This window comes from Protopterus annectens, chromosome 9.part0 (genome assembly GCF_019279795.1).
Source record: "Protopterus annectens isolate FY-2018-M chromosome 9.part0, PAN1.0, whole genome shotgun sequence".
NCBI classification, from domain to species: domain Eukaryota; kingdom Metazoa; phylum Chordata; order Ceratodontiformes; family Protopteridae; genus Protopterus; species Protopterus annectens.
In genome coordinates this window covers 1,896,543,072-1,896,566,121 of record NC_056743.1, presented here as the reverse complement: position 1 = coordinate 1,896,566,121, position 23,050 = coordinate 1,896,543,072, and positions in this window count along the sequence as shown.

Genomic DNA, 23,050 nt, shown 5'->3' with positions numbered 1-23,050 from the left:
TGTGTTTTGTGATCAACAGGGGCTGTGAAGGTAAGTGATACTGTTGTGTATGTGTTTGCTTCACTTGTGTAGCACTACCGATGTGCCGTTTGTCTTTTCGATCGGTTTCCCATTGCCGGCTGTGTACACTGTCACTTGACAGCCTGCGTTTACACTTTAGGGGCCGTCTGCATTTGTCGGTTTTCCTAACGCCGTAGGTTACCACAGTGGGTCTTTCGTTTGGCAGCACCGCTCTACGGTCTAGTGGTGCTGCAGCCTTCTAGTTTCAGCGATGTAGCTCACGGGCATTTGTCTCGCGATCTACACGCCGGAACCCTTGAAACTCCTATGTCTGTCATTATTTTCTAACTTTAGTCTTTAACAATTTGCCACTAATTTGCCAGAAAACCACAATTGTATTAAAAACAGACCAAAAATATGGGGCAAAAATCTGGACATTCTGCAAAAGTCTGTGCACTTGGAGGTATGCATTGTCCTTGTTGCTGTGTTGTGTTTTTGGTAGATGCTTAACTAAGGCCCTATCTACCTGAGTGTGTTGTCCTTGTTGCTGTGTTGTGTTGTTAGCAGATGCTTAACTGAGGCCCTATCTGCCTAAGTGTGTTGTCCTTATTGTTGTGTTGTGCTGTTGGTAGATGCTTACCTGAGGCCCTAACAGCCTGAGTGTGTTGTCCTTGTTGCTGTGTTGTGTTTTTGGTAGTTGCTTAACTGAGGCCCTATCTGCCTGAGTGTGTTGTACTTGCTGTGTTGTGTTGCTGGTAGATGCTTAACTGAGACCCTATATGCCGTAGTTGGTGGTAGCTCAGGTGGATGTAAAAGGTCCCACACCATTTATCAAACCTGCTCAACAAAGTGTAATTAAGTAAATAAATAAATAGAATAAACATTTTATAAGCTTTTGTTTGTTTAACTACTTGAAGGGCGGCCACGGTGGTGCAGTGGTTAGCATTGTCGCCTCACAGCAAGAGGTTCTCCGGTTCGATCCTCGGCTGGGGTGCCTTCTGTGCGGAGTCTGCATGTCCTCCCTGTGGTCACGTGGGTTTCCTCCGGGTGCTCCGGTTTCCTCCCACATCCCAAAGACATGCTGCAGGTGGATTGGACACTCTAAATTGGCCCTAGGTGTGCGTGTGAGTGTGCCTTCTGTGGAAGGTTGGGCGCCGGGCTGGCAACTCGACACCGTAAAACTCCACTGCCAATTAATGTGCGGACAAGGTGATCCGCTGTGGCGACCCCTAACCGGGAAAAAGCCGAAGAAGAAGAAGAAGTTTGTTTAACTACTTGTGTATATCATTTTCATGTCACTTGTATTTTTTGCTTCTGTTTCTGGTCTGTGACTGTAATGGCCAATTTGAATTAGATTATTCATCAAGTTAAGAAGAATCAATCAATCAATCAATAAATAGATAGGGATGCTGCATATGTATTTATACGATGACTTTTCATTTAGAGTGTCTTTGTTGGTGTCCCAACAGATAGCACACTTGCCTTTGATGTTGAAAGACGAGATGACTGAGATTTATTCCCCACAAGTTTCTCATAGTTGCATACAAAGCTACTGATCTGTGAGGATCTTCTGTAGCCTTACCATGCATACCCACTGAATTTCTAGCTTTAGTAGTTAAGTACCAAAGCCCCTGTATTTTGTGGTTGTCTTGTATAACCCCAGATGAGATAACCTGGGTCTATATTAGAACACCGAGCGTTCAAAATTTCGAGTGTTCTAATATCGACCCATTTTCAGTGAATGCTGAAAATATCGAAGAAACAGAAAACCAAATTTTTTCCTAGGGAAAGAATTCGGTTGTCCATTTCTGTTGCTTCGGTATTTTCATCACTGTGGTGGAAAGTTATGGGTCGGGTTCAGGTAAGAGTGCGATTGGGTGGACATGAAGGTTAGGGCGGATTAGATGAGTTAGGGTTAGGACACGGGTCAGGTAAGTGTGTGATTGTGTGGACGTGAGGGTTAGGGCGGGTTAGGTGAGTTAGGGTTAGGGCGCGGGTCAGGTAAGTGTGCGATTGTATGGACGTGAGGGTTAGGGCAGGTTAGGTGAGTTAGGGTTAGGGCACGGGTCAGGTAAGTGTGTGATTGTGTGGACGTGAGGGTTAGGGCGGGTTAGGTGAGTTAGGGTTAGGGCGCGGGTCAGGTAAGTGTGCGATTGTGTGGACGTGAGGGTTTGGGAAGGGTAGGTGAGATAGGGCTAGGGCACGGATGAGGTAACTGTGCGATAGTGACGGACCTTAGGGTTAGGGTTTGGGTTAAGGTAAGTGGATAGTTAGTGGTGTATGTATAGTTCAGTGTAGGATTTGCTGTAAGAGTTTAGGTGTATGTGTGTGGAGTGCTGTTTGTTTGGTGTGCTTGTGTTGTGTGTATGTGTTTTGGAACAGCAAATTTTTTCTGAATGTTCGATGTTTTAAATTTTCGATTCATATGGTTTGATATTAGAACACAAGACATTTTGAATGTTCAGTGTTCTAAGATAGACCCGATAATCCAACTGTGAAAACCCTTTGTATAATAAGTGTGAATAACCGTAACCCTGGAGAAGGTATTCACAACTCCCCCCCCCCCCATCTGTACAGGATAAATATTTAAAATCAAGGATGAACTTCACATGGAGAGGAATGCAGTTCCAGAGAAACAGTATTCTCTGTGAGGCATATCTGTCTCTCCAGTATGTTCTATTTAATTTGCAAAAAAGAGATTTAGGTCTATACAGCAAGTATTCCTGCCACTACTGGACAGATGTGTAGAAAGTCTGGAAGGATGGACAGGTAGAAGGTCTGTATACAAGGCAAAGATCTCCCCTTAGATACCTGCAGGACACTGAGAAGAAGGAAAAGCTGGTCAGAGCAGCTTTTGTGATTTAGTCCCTTGATTTTCTTGGTGACAAAATGTTGTGGTCACTCTAGCTGAGTCAGATGCTTGTATAGGTACATGCCAAATGGAGCATTATATTCAGTGACTAAGCAAAAGAGATCTATCATTTCTACAAGAAATTTATTTAGAGAAAAAAATATATTAATTTATGAATAATAATGAATATTAAGTTGTTGCAGTAGTTTTGATTTTGATTGGTTACATAGGTAAACTGACGAGAGTGACCTTGTCTAAAAAATCTTGGCCAATACACAGACACCATTCACCCCGGGGAAATTCACCCCGGGGATCACTTCTGTGGCTCTGCTCGACAGTGGCATAGGAAAATAATTTTCTTGGGTGGCAAAAGCCAGGGTACCTTTTTGGCTGGGCTTGTATAGGCCATAGGGCCGATAGCCTAGTACCTACCTGTGAACGTACGAACCATGAAGATAAAGAAGCATGCCATCCTGAGCAATTCACCTAGGGTAGTGAGTTGTCTCCTGCTAGAGTGATATAAACTGGATCCTTTCAGAATGACACCAGTAGCTATGCCAATGATTAACGTCGATTATTGTTTGTTTGTAATATGGCGTCACTCTTGATGATGGTAAGATAGTATTCAATAACAGATTTAAACCAATTCCAGATGCTTATTTAGAGACCTCCTTCATTTCCCTCACCATTTAACCCAAGGCGCTGTTTTCTTAAGTTATTCACTTCCATATATAACATGATGATGCCATACATGTACTAGTGACATTCAGATTCTGGCACTTGAAAGGCAGATAACATTCACTCTCTGTTTGCACAGCCTGGTGATGGATGCATGCATCTGTGTATTTAACAATGGAGTCACCTATGACTAAGACATTATCCATGTACTGGCTTAGCCTTGCTGCTTTAAGGACTTTTGACTGCCAACAGATTCATTTGTAATTATTATTCAATGCAAGACAATATCACTTGACATTTGTTTTTGGCAAATAATAACTTTCACAATTCTGCATTACTCATATAAAAAGTCTCTTATTTTTGCACTAGTGATTTCAACTGGTGAATCTAGATTGTTTCATGGCAGACCACTTCAATAATGAAACGGATCTTCTTCGGTGAAATGACTCTAGAATGCTCTGTTTATGTATCGGTAGTTCTGATACATTCATTTAAGTAAACCATGGGGACGTTGTTTGCTCTATGGATATCTTTGAGCACTGCTAACCAATACAAATAACTAGGATGTCCATTGTCTCAATTCAAAGTAATAAGAACAACTCAAAACAGAGTTGTATTACACAGTTCCTGAGATTCTAAACGTCTTAACATGATATAGAAGCCTTATCTCAGAAGATTTCTGCATCAGACTAAGCCTTTCTAATTCATAAACGACTCTACCCTTGCATTATTGCTCTAGCGGTGCCTGATTGTGGAGAACAGTCTCATGGGTGAAGCAGTATGCTAATATGGCAGTCTGGTTGTGGCTAATGCTAATAAGCTATGTCATCTGTCCAGAAAATATCTAGAGCTCCCAGGTTGCTCTGCCTACACTAAAACTTTTTGCCAGTAAGAAAAAGTGAATGCTATGTAAAGATGGCAGTCACAATTCACTCCTATGGGAGTACTCACTGGGCAGGTAAATCAACCAAAGCCATGGGTGGGGGAGTTGTGTGTGTCAGTGTTAGTACATGTGTTGATATGTGTGTGTCTGTAGGGGCTGATTTAGGCTGGATGAGTGTTTGTGTGTGTGTGTGTGTGTGTATGTGTGTGTGTGTGTGTGTGTGTGTGTGTGTGTGTGTGTGTGTGTGTGTGTGTGTGTGTGTGTGTGTGTGTGTGTGTGTGTGTGTGTGTGCGTGTGTGTATATACATGTATGTGTACATGTATATAAGTACCTGCTTGGGCAGTCACAGAATAGTAGGTAGGTAGGTAGGAGATACCAAGATTAGATGTGTGTAGCTGCCACGGTGGTGGCAGTACACTAGAATAGGGATCACAAGATTGTGTGTGTGCGTATTTGTGTGCGTGTGCGCATGTGTGCTTATTCATGAGCGAGAGTGTGGGTGCATGCATGCGTGTATGTTTGGGGAGTGCCTTAACTAATGTAGTACGTGGGCTTCTTGGGAGAACACTAACATGGTCAGTTCTGAAAGTGTGGTGTTTGGTTGAGAGATGTGCTACTTAGGGGCTAATGAGGACTCTGTCATTGCAGCTGCACCATAGGATCATAGGAGAGGAGATCACCTCTCTGGCTCTGCTCGACAGTGGCACAGGAAAATAATTTTCTTGGGTGGCAAAAGCCAGGGTACCTTTTTGGCTGGGCTTGTATAGGCCCCAGGGCCGATAGCCTAGTACCTACCTATGAACCTATGAACCTACTAGGCTAATGGCCCTAGGGCCCTTCCAAGCCTAGCCAAGAGTTTATCCCAAAAAAAGAAACCTCAGTCGGCACCTGTCACCCCTGTCAGTGAGGGACACAGGTGGAACCCCTGGGACAAATTTGTGGTTTTCCATCCACTCATCAAGGCTTGAAGAGGGTCACCAAGGTGCTCTGTTTAACATGTATGGGGTGTCTTTTCCAGAGACTGGGGTATTCTGTGGGAGACAAACCTGTCTCTCCACCAGGTTTTGTTGATGTCGCATATTACATTCAGGCCTTTTGAGAGGATAGTTTGCAAGGATTTAGACTTATGAATATGGAGCATCTCTAGTAGGGCAGGGTCCAAGACTGCCTTGTAGGTGAGACACACATCACCCGTATGCAATCTGTATGATACTGAGTAGAGTGATAGTGATTTGAGCCTATCTGCATAGGACAGATGTTGGAGGCCATGGATTCTCTTTGTGAGGCATTTCAGTAGCCTTTCCAGTTGGTGCAGATGTTTGGAGAGGTACATCCCAAATGGGGTGTTATACTCAATTATTGGTCTAAAGAGGGAGGAGTACATAGAGGTAATAACCTCCTTTTTTCTGGATGCAATCCCTGTACTTATGAAATGAACCAAGTAAAAGGCTTTTCTGACCACTGCTGCTACATGATGGTTGAATGTGAGGTTGTTATTAACCTGACTGCCCAGGTCTCTCACCACAGGTTGTGTGCTTAGGGGGTTGCTGTTGATGTGGTAATAAATAGGGGTCATGTTTTTGACGAATGGTATGATGATCCATTTTTTGCATTTAGTTTGAGGCCATGACTTTAGCACCAGTCATTAGTTGCTGTGAGACCCTCTTGCAGTATGTTAATATTAGGGTTCAACCAAACACCCTAATGATGGGCAATTTAAACTACCCCACCATTAATTGGAAATACTACTTATGTACCAACTCCTTTACTCAACGCTTTCTGGAATTCATAAATTACAGTGCCCTGGATCAACTTATCCACACCCCACCAGGGGCAACAATATCCTAGACCTAGTCATTACCAACATGAGTGACCAGTGTTCCACACCTGAAGTCAACTCCTTGTTGGTCAGATCCAACCATAAGCTAATCATCCTAGATACCCACATCCCACCCCCACCCCCCATTAAGGAAATAATGGTAAAAAATTTCTCCAAAGCCAACTTCATGATTCTTAAGACAGAAGTGGTGAACTTCATGACATCCATGCAGATGGACAATACAGTTACAACTGCTGAATCCTACACAGATGCACTCTATAAACATTTACATGAGTGCATGGATCGTGCTATCCCAAACAGAACCAAGATGCTATCCTCCAAAAAAGGAAGCCAATCTGGTGGTCCCCTGTCATAAACAAACTGTACAACCGAAGGAAGAAACTGTTGCAAAAGAGAGTAAAAGCCCATGAGTGGAGGAGCTCCCTGGTCAGCCTCAGTAAGAAGCTGAGATCCCTTATAAGATCCTCCAAAGCTAGCTACGAAAAAAAAATCACCACTAATTCTAAGGGCAACCACAAAGCATTCTATAGCTATGTCAAGAATCTCAATGGCAACACTCAGATCTGCTCTGTGTTACAGCACAAAGGCATGAAAATTACAGAACCAGCTGATATTGCCAACGTCCTGGCACATAGGTTCAGTGCTAACTTTACCCCCCTCTCACCCCCTAAAGGGCCCATATCTATACAGGAAGAATGCAGAGTCCTTGTAATCACAACTACATAGGTAAAAGCTGCACTGTCTAAAGCCAAAAACACAGCATCCATGGGACTGGACAACATCCCAGGCTGTGTTTTACACGAACTTCAGAACAAACTGGCTCCCCACCTAAGGACCACGTTCAGTCATATTTTCACGTCAAGCTTTTTGCCCACTGAATGGCGCACAGCAACAGTTATCCCACTCCACAAAGGGGGAGCCACCACTGATTCCAGAAACTATCGCCCTATTAGCCTGACAAGCCTGGTCTGTAAGGCCATGGAACTTATCATCATGCAACTCATAAACAAAGACATTGGTAACCTCCAAACTCTGGACCCTACCCAGTTCGGGCTTGTGAAAGCAGATCATGCCTGCTGAACCTGATCGACTTCTTTGAGGCAGTCACCAAAGTTGTAGACAAGGGTAAGCTGGTTCACGCAGCCTATCTTGACCTTGCCAAGGCTTTTGACACCATCCCCCATTCTGGAATTATAGCTAAAATCACTAAACTAGTTATAAATCCCTATGTCACAAGATGGGTTGCCAGTTGTCTCACTGAGAGAACCCACACTTTAAAAGTTGCAGACTCCAAATCTGACTTCAAACCAGTGACAAGTGGAGTACCACAGGGTTCAGTCCTGGGACCTCTCCTGTTTGGTATCTACATCTCTGAAGTACAGGCTAACACAGAATGCCTATGGCTAACAAAGTTCACAGATTACTGCAAACTAGGAGCCATAGTCAAATCCCCAAATGATGTGGACATCCTACAGAAAGGCCTCACTGAGACAGATGCCTGGTGTCAGAGCCATGGCCTCAAGCTCAATGCCAAAAAGTGCATTGTCAGCCTTTTTGGTAAAAACTCTGTTCCCCATGAAATACCACATAGGTGGCAGTCTACTTAATGCTGAATGTGTGATAAGAGACCCAGGGACCCAGGTGGACGGTAGTCTCTCCTTTGATAATCAACACAAAAAAAGAAGATAAAGTGCCGTGCAAAAACCAGAAACTCAATCCTTCAGCACTACGGATATCACCAAGAAAGCACAAGCAGGCAAATCTTCCCGAAACAGTTTTATTGCAGCAATAAAGGCTCTCCAAAGTGCATTAACGATAGCAGCATCCACAATATGTTTTCATAATTTACTTCATCAGATAAAATGACAAAACACAAACAGTCTTATATACCCTCACCTAATTCAAACCAACCAATAAAAAACATCACATATTTATTTATTTATGTTAAAATATTGTGTTCTAAAATTTTATCTAAATAAATATACCATATCATTGTTTAATATATACATCATAAATAACTCTATAACAATCTACCTATACTATAAAAGTGAAATAAGTTCATAAAACTTAATCATACACTGTTATAAATACATAAATAAAATAATTGGCTAAGTTTCTGGTGTCATTCAAAGGGGATCCAGTGTCTGTCCCCCTGGGATAACATGCTCGACAAGCCACGCTGCTTCACTAGAGATGGCTTGCACCTATCACCCTTAGGCTTTTGAATACTGGCCAAGGCTCTTGCCACCCCCATAGTGCCTTTTTTAGGCAAGGCTCAAAAGACAAACCTACCACCGTAAATAGCACAAGTAACAAAAAACTGAGGGTAGTGCTACTCAATGCCAGAAGTCTGAACCTCAAAATGCATGCACTCGAGGCACTCCTCAGTATGGAGAAAATCGATATATGTGCAGTAAAAGAAACCTGGGTTAAGGCTCCAGTGAGCACCCCAGCACTACCAGGCTACAACTCATACCATACATTTCGGCCACAGAACCCAAACCGAAATACAAAAGGTGGGGGCGTATCCATATTCATCAAAGATACCCACACCTCCAGGTTAGTGGCACAGCACGATGCTTCAGAGATCATCAACGTACAGCTAACAATGGGCAGAACTGCAATTCAAATTGTATCTTGCTACAGTTCACTCACCATGTCCCAGGACCCCCATTCCATGCTCCTGGAAACACTGGGAAACATAAAGGTCCTACCAAACACCCTAATATTGGGTGATTTCAATTATCCAAACATTAACTGGGAGAACTACTTAAGTACTAACTCCCTTGCCCAACATTTCCAAGAATTTATAAACTCAAATGCCCTGGTTCAACTGGTCAATACTCCCACCAGAGATGACAACATATTGGACCTGGTCATCACCAACATGGGCGACCGGTGTTCCACACCGGAGGTCAACCCCTTGCTGGTTAGATCTGACCATAAACAAATCACTTTGGATATCTACATTCCGTCCTCACTCCCGGACAAGAAAGTCACTGTGAAAAACTTTTCAAAAGCAAACTTCACGTTACTTAAGACCGAGGAGGAAAGTTTCAAAGCCCCCATGCTAATGGATAACGCTGTCCAAGCTGCAAAAATCTTTATTAATGCATTCTACGGGCACCTACAAGAATGCATGGATCATGCCATCCCAAGCAAAACCAAGACTCACTCCTCCAAGAAAAGGAAACCAGTCTGGTGGACTCCTGCCATAACCAAGCTATACAATAGGAGGAAACTAGTACAGAAAAGAGTAAAATCCCAAGAAGGGAAGACATCCCTGATCAGTATCAGCACAAAACTACGATCCCTCATAAAATCATCCAAGGGGAGCTTTGAAAGAAAAATTGCCAAGGACTCCAAAGATCACAAGGCATTCTTTAGCTATATCAAGAATCTAAGTGGCAATGCTCAAATCTGCTTGGAGTTAGTGCAGAATGGCACAAAATACACTGAGCTGACCGATATCGCCAACATCCTGGCAGGCAGGCTCAGCGCAAACTTCACCCCCCTCTCATCCCCAAGAGGGCCCATAACCATACCAGAAGAATGTAGAGTTCCTGAAATCACAGACACTCAGGTTAAAACAGCCCTCTCCAAAGCCAAAAACACAGCATCAATGGGACCGGATGGTGTCCCAGGCTGCGACCTACACAAGTTCAAAGATGAACTAACCCCTCACCTAAACACACTGTTCAAACTCAGCCTCTCCACAGGCTATGTACCCATAGAGTGGCGCACAGCAGTGGTTATTCCGCTCCACAAAGGTGGAGCCACAACAGACCCTGGGAACTATCGTCCTATAAGCCTGACTAGCTTGGTCTGCAAGGCTATGGAGCGCATCATCATGGAACTCATTAACAGAGACATTGGGAACCTCCAAACACTGGACCCTACCCAGTTTGGCTTTGTTAAGGGCAGATCATGCCTCCTGAACCTGGTGGACTTCTTTGAGACAGTTACCAAGGCTATAGATGAGGGAAAGGTGGTACACACAGCATACTTAGACCTCGCAATGGCCTTCAACACCATTCCCCATTCTGGTATTATAGACAAGCTGACCAGCCTGAACATAAACCCCTACGTCACAAGATGGGTTGCCAACTGGCTCAAGGACAGAACCCACATGGTGATAGTTGCGGGAGCTAGGTCTGACTCTAAATCGGTTACAAGTGGAGTTCCTCAGGGCTCAGTCCTAGGACCCCTCCTGTTCGGCATATACTTCTCAGAGGTACAGGCAAGCACAGGAGGACTATGGCTGACAAAGTTCACAGACGACTGCAAACTAGGGGCTATAATTGACTCTCCGGCTGACGCAGACATCCTCCAAAAGGGTCTCACTGAGACGGATACCTAGTGTCAAAATCATGGCCTCAAGCTAAATGCCAAAAAGTGCATAGTCATCCCCTTTGGAAAAAACAAAGTACCCACAAACTACCGCATAGGTGGTAGTCCCCTAAATACAGAAGACGTAATAAGGAATCTGGGGACCCAAGTAGATAGTAATCTCACCTTTGATAATCACATTGCCAAAGTGGTTAGAAAATCCTTCTACGTGGCCCACCTAATCACAAAAGGGTTCACATCCAGATCAAAAGAGGTCATTGTACCCCTCTACTCATTACTCATCAGACCCATCATAGAGTACAATGCCCCATTTGGGATGTACCTTACAAGACAACTGCAACAGCTGGAAAGTCCACAGAAGTACCTCTCCAAGAGGATCACTGGCCTCAAACAGATGCCCTATGCAGCTCGACTGAAGAAACTCCAGCTGTACTCGGTTGCATACCACCTACTCGTAGGTGATCTCTGCCTGACATACAGGCCATGTCCAACCCAGAATTGATGGACATGTTCCACCTAAAGAAAACCTTATTCCCTCGAGCCACACGCTCTAGGGATCTAAACCTCACCACAACAATAAATAGGATGTGCTGGACGGATAGATTCCTGTCCCAGAGACTTCCCATGCTCTGGAACAAGATTCCAATCTGCATTAGGCAGAGCTCCTCGCTAACACTCTTCAAGAGAAACCTTGATGAGTGGATGGGAAACAGAAAGTTTACCCCGGGGATCACTTCAGTGGCTCTGCCGGACAGAGGCACAGGGAACTAACCAATGGGGACGGCAAAAGCCAACACATTCTGGCTAGGCTTATAAATGCCTTCGGGCAGATAGCCTAGTACCCACCTATGAACCTATGAACCTATCATTATTACTTTAAAATAGCTCCCTCTAGTGGTAATATTAATAACTGAATGAACTAAGAAATAAAATGCTATTATTGTTGTTTAGTATAAATAAAATCATGTACATCATGTTTTTTGTATGTTTATTTGTTATTGTTACAGCCTAGCTGCCCTTAATTTAAGAACTGGGGCTAAGGAAACTGAATCATTTAAACCAGGGAATCTGCTGACCTCTAAGTAAATTTGCCAGTATAATTCCCTGTACTCAATCTTGGTTTCCCACATACCACCCCTCACATCTTTAGGAATCTCTTCAAGTATAAAAAACGTATAGTTCGCCCTGTCGCATTGTCTACTGTGTTTATATAAACCATTATTAATATTCTGTGTACGTATAGCATTTAAATGCTCGTATATTCTTCTTTTTAATTTTTTTTCTGTTTTACCTATGTAAAATGCTTGACACGTACACAAAGCTAAGTATATTACACCCATACTTTCACAATTATTGTATTGTTTTGTTGTAATAATCTTGTTCCTAGAGGTTAAACTAATAGACTCTTTATTATATATATATAGGGGGATTCCTATTACAAGAATGAAAGTTCACTACTTCGAACTGGCAATAGGAAGCCTCACTTCTGCGAAAGTTCACTTTAATGAAAGTGAACTTTTGCGTAAGTGCACTTCACCGAAAACACCGCAGCACAGTGGAGGACATAAAAAACAAGCTATGTCCTCCACTATGATGCGATAGTCACAGACCTTAGGGTTAGGGCACGGGTTAGGGTAAGGGATATAGTTAGTAAAGCTATCCCCTTACCTTAACCCATGCCCTAACCCTAAGGTTCATGACTATCGCACCATAGTGGAGGACATTGCTATGTCCTTCATTGCGCTGCAGTCATCACAGACCTTAGGGTTAGGGCACGGGTCATGGTAAGGGGATAGCCCTATGGGCTGTCCCCTTACCATGACCCATGCCCTATTCCTAAGGTCCGTGAGTACTGCACGGAAGATCAGTACAACACCCGTTCAGTGTACTGAACTTCGTGTAAGTGCACTTTTGATTAAGTGCACTTTCGCTGCAGTGAGCATTCCATGCACTATTTCGAATTAGTGAAAATTCAATCTAGTCTATGGGACCCATATAGTGACACTGGGTGCATCTACCACATTTAAAAGTCCCCGGTCTACATTTTTTTGTAGTACTCTTATTTTTATGTTGACTTTCCAAGATGGCTTTTATATTAAACCTTCTCCTGTAGACACACTTCCTTTGATAATCACATCACTACAGTAGTCAGGAAATCCTTCTATGTGGCACACCTCATCACAAAAGGGTTCTCATCTAGGAAAAAACAGGTCATTGTTCCCCTCTACGCGAAACTCATTAGACCCATTACAGAGTACAACGCCTCTTTTGGAATGTATCTCACAAGACATCTACAGCAGCTGGAAAGACCACAGAAGTACCTCACAAAGAGGATTGCTGACCTCAAACAGATGCCCTACACTGACCGTCTCAAAAACTCCAGCGTTACTCTGTAGCATATCACCTACTCCGAGGTGATCTCTGCCTAACATATAAAGCTATGTAAAACCCAGAGCTGTTGGACATGTTACACCTAAAGAAATCCCAATCCCTCCAAGCTACACGCTCTAGGGACCTAAACCTTGTTGCCACAATAAAGAGGACATGCTGGAGTGATAGATTCCTGTCCCAGAGACTTCCCATATTCTGGAACAAGCTACCCATCTATGTCAAGCAAAGTTCCTCATTAGCACCCTTCAAGAAAAATCTTGATAAGTGGATGGGAAATAGGAAATACACCCCGGGGATCACTTCTGTGGCTCTGCTTGACAGGGGCACAGGAAAATAACTTTCTTGAGTGGCGTAAGCCAGGGAACCTTGTTGGCTAGGCTTACTTAGGCCCTTGGGCCGATAGCCTATTACCTACCTATGAGCCTATGAACCTATGAAGATCATTTGGGGAGTTAATGACAGCACCCAACTTACAGTCATCCACAAACTTGGTCAGTCACAGGCCTTTTGTCTTTGTCTGGGCCTCTGAGAAATAGATGCCAAACAGTAGGGGTCCCAGGACAGATCCCTAGGGAACTCCACTAATGACAGGTCTGCCATTGAAGGTGCAGCTGCCTATTTTGTGGGTCCTGTTGGTGAGCCAGTTGGCCACCCACCTGATGAGATAGGAATTTACACCAAGTTGTGTTAGCTTTTCAATGATGCCTGAGTGGGGGATTGTGTCAAAGGCCTTGGCCAAGTCAAGGTAAGCTACATGTACTGACCTTCCCTCATCCAGGGCCTTGGTGACAGTCTTAAATTCAGAAAAAAGTCAACCAGGTTCAACAGGCAATATCTGTCCTTGACAAATCCGAACTGGGTGGGATCAAGTGCTTGGAGATTGCCTATGTCCTTGTTTATGAGCTCCATAATAATATACTCCATGGCTTTACAGATCAGACTTGTCAAGCTAATGAGGCAATAGTTTCTAGGGTCAGTAGTGGCACCACCTTTGTACAAGGGGATGACAATGGCAGTTCTCCACTCTGCTGAAATGAAGCCAGTACTTAGGCTATGGTTGAATAGGGTGCTCAATGACAAAGCCAGTTACTGCTGGGGATGGTGCAGAATACATCCTAGGATACTATCAGGTCCCATGGAAGCTGTGCTGCCTTGGATAGGGCCTTTAATACTTGATCTATGGTGATGTGAAGTGCAAAACAAGCTTTGGGGATGTCGGAAGGTCCTTTGGGGGCAACGGGGGGGGGGGTGAAGTTTGCATTGAACCTATCTGCTACCAGGTTGGCTAAGTCAACAGGATTAGTGTAAGTGATACTGTTAGGTACTAGTTCAGAACAAAACTGGACTTTGCCATGGAGGTTCCTGGTGTAACTGAAGAAGACTTTATGGTTTCCTTTTGTTATGGAGGTTAATTCTGATTCATAATTGGCCTTGGAGGTTTTTACTAGTGATCTAATTTGTTTGTTGAGGCTAAGGAGGGAGTTTTTCCAATTTGGAATTTGTTCCCTTTTACCCTTGGACAACAGTTTATTCCTTTTGTTGTACAGCCTGTTGATAGAGGATGTCAACCCACCAAGTTTGTGTTTCCTTGATGAGTAGGTTTTAGTTCTACTGGGTATGGCTGAGCCCATGCAGTTGTACTGATGCTTGTATACTGCATTGGTGTACTGCTCAGCATAGTTGTCTGCATCCTCTGAGGAGGGTGGTGGTGTGAAGCCACAGATACTCTACCTTAGGAGGTTGTAGTCAGCTTTTGAGAAGTTTTTTGCTTGATTATGGCTGGGGGGGTGGTTGGGTGGGAGAGAAATTTTGAATGAGACAGTCCAATGATCTGATTTCACCAGGGCAAAGCATACTATGGGAGTGGTGCATTGGTCACCCATGTTGGTAAGAACCAAGTCTAGAATGTTATCTCTCCTTGTGGGGGATGAGACGAGCTGGTCTAGTGTGTTAGAATTGATGAAGTTGAGGAATCATTGAGACAGTGCATTAGTGCAAGAATAGTTCACCCAGTCTATGGTGGGGTTGTTGAAGTCACCAAGGATCGGGGTGTTAGGGATTACTTTGATGGAGTCAAGTAGATCTAAGTAAGAGGAGTGGGTGTCCTGAGTCATGCAGGGGGGTCTATAGCTACCTATAACTTGGATGGGTGCCTTGTCAACTGTCAGTTGTACCTGGAGTAGTTCTAGTGTGTCATGCTGGCAAACCAGTCTGGAGGTGTGCCTGTCCTTAATGAAGATAGAGATACCACCACCCTTACTTTTCCTGGCCTCATTTTGGGGTCTGAATGTGTGGAATGAGGTATAAACTGGTAAGGCAGGGGTGCTCTCTGCAGCTCTGAATCAAGTTTCAGTGACCGCACAGACCACATGTATGAATCAGAATTTCTGTCTATTGCATTTGTTGACTAACCTGCATTGGACAATTACCATGGTCAGAGAGAAATTCTCTGAATCCTAAGGAATATCTTGTCAGCCACAGTGTGCTCATATTATCTGAAAGTCTATCTGTCTTACTGTTTACAGCTTGTTGGGTGTTAATAAAAACTGAAGCATCTCCACTCACCTCATTCACCAAAAATCCATACATGAATTGGACTTAGCTGGGAGCATGGCAGTAACACTGAGGGGTCTGAATGGAGAGATGATAGAAGGAGAGTAATATTGCTGGAAATGAATTCATCCTCAAGTCTTGGTGAGTATCTTCATGAGGTGAACCCTGTTTTTCGCAAAAATCTCTCCAAGACAACACTGACCTATACACTATATTTTATATAGCATATATAATGGATGGAAGTAGGTTAAAAAAATAGCCGAGTGCAGAAGCCTCAGAATAAAAAAGTATACAATCCTGTTAGGCGCACTGGTGCCAGGACTGGAAATAATGAAAGTGTAGAATCCTCAAAATACGAGAACATTCCTAGAATGGGGCTAGGCTAAGCCCAGGGGGAAGATGTTGTCATACAAGGAAGTAGTAGTCCACAAAAATCACAAATGCTGATAGGCCAAAAAAGAGCCATAAAGACAATAGAGTGTACTACTGAGGATAAGAAAGAAATTATGTATTGTTACTATTATGTTAGAAGCTCAGAATTTCCTGACAGAAGATAAACAAAAAGGTTAAGAAATTAGAGGAAAGAAAAATAGATGCACAAGAAAAACTGTCAGAAGCTTCAAATAAAAATTTGTGTTAGTTAATACAATAGATTTACGAAAAACATTATATAGACCAAGCAACCTCGGACCATTTGGAAAAAAAAGTGACTGAGACAGTATGAAAATATAAAGAAAACAAAAAAGAGATTCTTGAAAGGTATAAAAAGAAATATGGACACGAGAAAGATAGATCTGATATGGTGCAATAGTTATGCAAAGGAGAAAGCCAAATTAATTAATACAAAAAAGGCACCCCAAAAATATTTGCAGAGAAATATAGGCAAAGATACCCAGATATGGAAAATTTCACAATAAAAAAATAACATCACAAAGAAGGAACATAGAACAGAAGACAGTAAAGTAGTTAAAATAAAATAGAAGTTGAAATTATAGAATATCTGTGAAGCGAAGGATTTTGTGTAGAAAGTCCAACACAGGTTATATCACAGCATGATAGAACAACGAGACTCCTAAGTAAGGAGAAACAGGAGGAGCAGGAGGCACCTGAAGAAGGAATATGGACATGGAAAGAAAAAGAGATTTAATATGGTGTAATACATATGCAAAGGAGAAAGCAAAACTGACCAATACAAAAAGAGCAGCACCAAATATATTTGAAGAGAAATATAGGCAAAGGCATCTGGATATCAAAAATTTTACAATACAAAAGACAAGAAAACAGAAAAAGTAATAAAGAGGATTACTAATGGAGAAGTTAAAGAAATAAAAACGGAGGTTATGGATCACATGCAAAGTGAAGGATTTGGTGTAGAAAACCTAACTTTGATAACATCACAGCAGGATAGAACAATGGATCCCCAAATGAAGAAGAAACCAGTGGAGTGGGAAACAACTGATCAGTTGCTATATGAAGAAAGTTTGGAGCCTTCCATAGGAAACCAGTATAAAAGTTCAGCTAGAGTTACACAGCAAGGGAAGAAACAGGAAACTGTGGCAATGCTGACACAATCAATGCTGTGGAGTGATAGGACAATGAGTTCCCACATGAAACAGCAATGGATGACAATGGATCAAACTGACAAGAATGTGGCACAGGAAGATGCTCCGGAACTTTCTATAGCATGCCTGCAAAGAATGTGCCCACAGTTCAGAAGAAAATGATCTAAGAGAAGAGTTGCTTCATTTAATAGATATGGGCAGACATTAAGATCAATGAAAGAAATGGACTACAGAAAGTCAATAAAACCCAAAAAGTTAGAAGCTTGATAAATAAATTAACACAACAATTAGGGCTGTTCATAGAGATTCATGCAATACAAGAAAAGTAAATAGGATATATTATCGGTATCTAAATTAATAACAGATAAAGTCTTACCACAAAACGTAGGGCAGTAAGTGAAAGGAAGAAATCAAATACCATCATGGAAGTATCAAACAGAGAACTATACCCTTAAGGCAAGAGGTGTCACTGTTAGAAGAGTATAGAAGAGGGAGCAGATCAACAAACATACTCAGAAACATAGAGGTGATAAAAGCAATGCACAGTAACAGAACATATCAGGATTTACCATGTACTATCACAAATAATAAACTAAAAATATCAGCACAGGCAGAAAAACTTAGAAGATGTGTAGATAAATATAAAGGAAAACTACAAAATAAGCAATTTATCGATGATCCAAAAGTGTTACAGAGAATTGTGAAACAATTAAAAAGGAATTGAAACACCACCAAAAAAAGAAGAAATAGATACATTTTGGAGAAATATCTGTGAAGATCCTGTGAAACATAACAAAAATGCTAAATGGATAGAAGAAGTAAAAGAAAGAATAAGAAGTTTAAAAGTACAGGATATGAAATGGGATGAAATGACAACTAGAGAGATTGAATCAAAGTGAAGAAAAGCTCCTAATTGGAGAACTCCAAGCCCAACTGCAGTACCTAACTTCTGGCTAAAAATATTAAAATCTTTACATGAAGATTTAGCTATGAGTAAGAACTTTTTGTATGCGCACCAGGAACAGACACCAACCTGGTTAACAACAGGAAAAACAATGTTCTGACTTAAAAGTGAACCTGCAAGCTATTCTAAAAACTATAGACCAATAACTTGCCTTCCAGCAACGTATAAACTATAGACTGGAATTGATGCCAACAAAGTTCAGTCACTTAGAAGAAAACTCAATCGTGGCAATAGAACAAAAGGGTAATAAAAGAAAGTCATATGGAACAAAAGATCATTTATTGTTAAAGTCATAATGGAAAACTGTAAAATGGGGAAGAATCTAAGTATGGCATGGCTAGACTATAAAAACAATCTGACAGTAAAGACGTGCTTAAAATGTATAAAATAGACCCTACACTGTGACCATGAAACAGTGGAAAACCACTTTGAAGTTAAGCCATGGTAAAGGAAAAATTATTATTCCAGGGTTAGAAATTAAAAGGGGGGTATTCTAGGGTGACTCTGTCACCAATGCTCTTTTGGCTTGCCCTAAACCCTTTAAGCTGTCTACTTAACAGATTAGATCATGGCTACAATTTGGGTCCCAGAAAACAACAAAGCATAAAGACTTATCTTCTTTTTGTGGATGATTATTTAAAACGCTATAGTTCATCAAATGAGAAACCGAAAGCACAACTGCAAGTGATCAAAGCTTTTTTAGATGCAAATAAATGGTCATGTGCAAAAGCAATGTTTAAAGCAGGAAAGCTGCAGCCGCCAGAAAATAGTTTAGGACAGGAATGTGATGAGCAAGAGGGACTGTATAAGTATTTGGAAATCGATGACGGATCAACAATAAAACATGAACAAGTGTAAATAAAACTTAGTAAAGAAATACTTTAGAAGACTAAAATTAATACTAAAAACAGCATTGACATCTAGGAACAAAGTTCAAGCTATAAACCAATTTGCTCTTCCTGTCCTAACTTACAGTTTTGGAGTGATTGACTGGCTCCAAAACATGTTGGATAGTTTGGAGAGGAAAGCAAGAAGGATGCTTCATGCTCACCAAATGATTTATAAAAATCAGTGCATAGCAAGAGTATATATTCCCTGTTCTGAAGGAGATATTGGCCTCCTCGAAACTGATTACATGTATAGATCTGCAATTGTAGGACAGCATACATACCTCACAAGACGCAAAAGTAGTGAAAGTTTTAAAACATGAGAAGAATAAGTCTAAGATGACTTCCCTGCTTAGTTTAGTAAGCATATTGGTGTCAAACAGGCATGGAAATCACACCAGAAATAGACAAAACTCAGGCAGCAATTGAATGTGCCACAAATAAAAGAAAGAATATAAGGTGAAGGATCAAATGGGAATACAAGAAATGTGGAAAAAGCATAAATATAGTTGCAAGTATAGAAAACTCTTGGACCAACCTCATGTTGATCATGATCGAATGCAGGAATTGTTAAGGAGAGGTGAATTTAAACCAAAAGATGAAAGATTAATATTGGTGGACCAAGATAGTGGGCAATACACACATTGGTTTACAAACTCCATTGAACATGTGGGAGAAACAGACAAATGTAGCTTTTGTAAAACAGAATTGGAAACAGTTGCACATCTTGTTTCTGGTTGTGATATACTAATGGCAGAAGGACTGTATACTGAAAGGCATAATGTGGCAAGACAGTTGCACTCGGGATTGTGCAAACATTACAATACTGAAGCAGCTAATAACCATTAGAAACATGAGCCACAAAGCATTATAGAAAATTATGAAGTTTATATCACATGGGATCACACATTATCATCAGTTCAAAAAATAGATGCAAGAAAACCAGATATAGTAGTCCATGAAAAGAAGACAAAAGCAGCATTGATTATTGAAATCGCTGCACTCAGTGACTACATTGTCATACATTGAGAGAGACACAAAGTCTCAAAATACCAGGATTTGCAGGCAGAAATGAGGGCAATGTGGAAGAAGTATATCCAGACAGTTCCAGTAGTAGTAGGAGCAATGGGTCTTATAAAAAAGAATTTACAATCATACATAGATATATTACTGATACCATGTAACTCCATCGGAATTGCAGAAGGAGTCATTACTGGGTACATCACAGGTGCTGTGAAGAGCACTTCTGGCTGACATGAAAGATTGAAACAATACTAATTTCATGAACTTTAATCATACTTTGACTTAGGAATGGGGTCCATTGCCATCATGGTATTAGAAACCGTTAATTAAAATGGAAAATGAAGCACAAGTAAACAAAAAGGCTTGTTATAAAAGAAGACCAGTTTCAACTTAATCAAAACATTTAGTTATTTATTTATTTATTTTATTTTATTTATCGCATTTGTTAATGGGGAAGATCCGACTGGACAAGTATCCTTTTTCAGTGGTTGCTTGTGAAGCAAGGCTCTGAAAATACAATAATCTTAACATAATTTGTATGTTCATTTTCAGAATGCAACGATTTGTACACATTTTTACAATAACATATTTGCAGGGTAATACAAAGTTAGACATGATTAGTTATTAAAGTATAGCAATTCAAAGGAATAAGTCATATGTAACAATTTCAGCTGCAGAGACATTAAGTAGTAGTGTTTTGTGCCTGTATGTTTAGGTGTGTGGGTTTAATAGAGAGAAGAAAGAAAGTATGTGGAGAGTTGTGAAGGTGAGGGAGTAGATGATTAATTAAATGAGTATGTTAATGTGGCGGGAAGCAGATGATTAATTAAATGAGTATGTTAATGTGGCGGGGAGCAGATGATTAATTAAATGAGTATGTTAATATGGCGGGGAGCAGATGATTAATTAAATGATATGTTAATGTGGCAGGGAGCAGATGATTAATTAAATGAATATGTTAATGTGGCGGGGAGCAGATGATTAATTAAATGAGTATGTTAATGTGGCAGGGAGCAGATGATTAATTAAATGAGTATGTTAATGTGGCGGGAAGCAGATGATTAATTAAATGAGTATGTTAATGTGGCGGGGAGCAGATGATTAATTAAATGAGTATGTTAATATGGCGGGGAGCAGATGATTAATTAAATGAGTATGTTAATCTGGCGAGGAGCAGAGAGGAGAGCTGGAGAAGAGGGAATACATGACTATTTTTTTATCCTGGGGTTTCACAGGGGCATAGCCAGGTCTGTTGTGTGAAGCATAGTTTGAGTTTTGATTTGAAGATATTTCTGCTTTGTATGTGTCTTAAATATGCTGGGAAAGAGTTGCAGAGTTTAGATTCCCAGTTTGAATATAGAGAGTCTCCTGCTTGTTTTTAGCTTTGGTTATTGCAAATAAGGATTTGTCTGAGGAGCGAAGGGTTCCACTTGAGGAATATCTCTGGGTGATATAATGTAGGTGTGGGAATAGTTCGGGTTTGTATTTTTGATTATGGATTACCACTAGTTGATACTGTGTAGGTGTGAGCAGAGTTCTGGTTTGTATATTTGATTCTGGACTACTGCTACCTGATATTGTGTAGGTTTAGGCAGAGTTTGGGTTTTTATTTTTGATTCTTGATTACTGATAATTGATATTGTGTAGGCGTGGGCAGGGTTCTGGTTTGTATATTTGATTCTGGATTACTGCTAGTTGATATTGTGTACACATGGGCAGGGTTCTGGTTTGTGTATTTGATTCTGGATTACTGTTACTTGATATTGTGTAGGCATGGGCTGGGTTCTGGTTTGTATATTTGATTCTGGATTACTGCTAGTTGATATTGTGTAGGCATGGGCTGGGTTCTGGTTTGTATATTTGATTCTGGATTACTGCTACTTGCTATTGTGTAGATGTGGGCAGGGTTCTAGTTTTTATATTTGATTCTGGATTACTGCTACTTGATATTGTGTAGATGTGGGCAGAGTTCTAGTTTGTATATTTTATTCTGGATTACTGCTAGTTGATATTGTGTAGGCATGGGCTGGGTTCTGGTTTGTATATTTGATTCTGGATTACTGCTACTTGCTATTGTGTAGATGTGGGCAGGGTTCTAGTTTTTATATTTGATTCTGGATTACTGCTACTTGATATTGTGCTGGTGTGGACAGGGTTCTGGTTTGTATATTTGATTCTGGATTACTGCTAGTTGATATTGTGTAGGCATGGGCTGGGTTCTGCTATGTATATTTGATTCTGTATTATTGCTAGTTGAGAAAAATTGAGAAGATGTGGAATCTCTAGCCAGTTTTAATTGTTGAAGTGCCAGGCAATGGTTTGCGCTATTTGGCATGTTGGTGACAAAGTTGGTTATTTTATTGTCAGATTGTTGGAGTTTGTAGGTTAGTTTCACAGACTGGTAAAAATGGGTGCTGCATACAGCAAAGAATGGAACAACTAAGCTGTAGCGACACTTCTGCTGTGTCAGTAAGGAATGGCTTTGCTCCGTAGAGACTGTCCAGGTTTTGATGAGTTTTCTTTTAAGATTTGTGGAATATGATTGTCAAATTTTAATTGATTATCATTGATAATCCCTAGTAGTGTTGTGTGGTCCAATTGTTTGATTAGAGTATTGTTTTTTGAGGTTATGATGAATGTACTTATTGACCACTGTACTGCTTTTGGGTAAATAACATTAATTTTGTTTTTCAGGGAGGTTGTGTGATGATAGGAGGTACTCCCAGCTATGCTAGGAAAAGTAGGGCAGTGGATGTGTAACATATGCCAGCACAGCTAGCTGGAAGTTTGTAAATAGTTATATGTCATTTGTATATCAAACTGATTTGTACAGATGTTTGTGCCGAAAATGTGTTTGTAAAGCTGCTTGTGTTAAAAATGTACCAACAGTGGGTCCTGACTGTAATGTTCATAGGTTCATAGGTGTGTACTAGGTTAATGGCCCTGGAGCCTTTGCAAGCCTAGCCCATATGATTACCCTGGCATCGTGCCACCCAGCCTAAGTTCCTAGTGCCTCTGTCAAGTAGAGCCACTGAAGTGATCCCTGGAGTGAATTTTCTATTTCCCA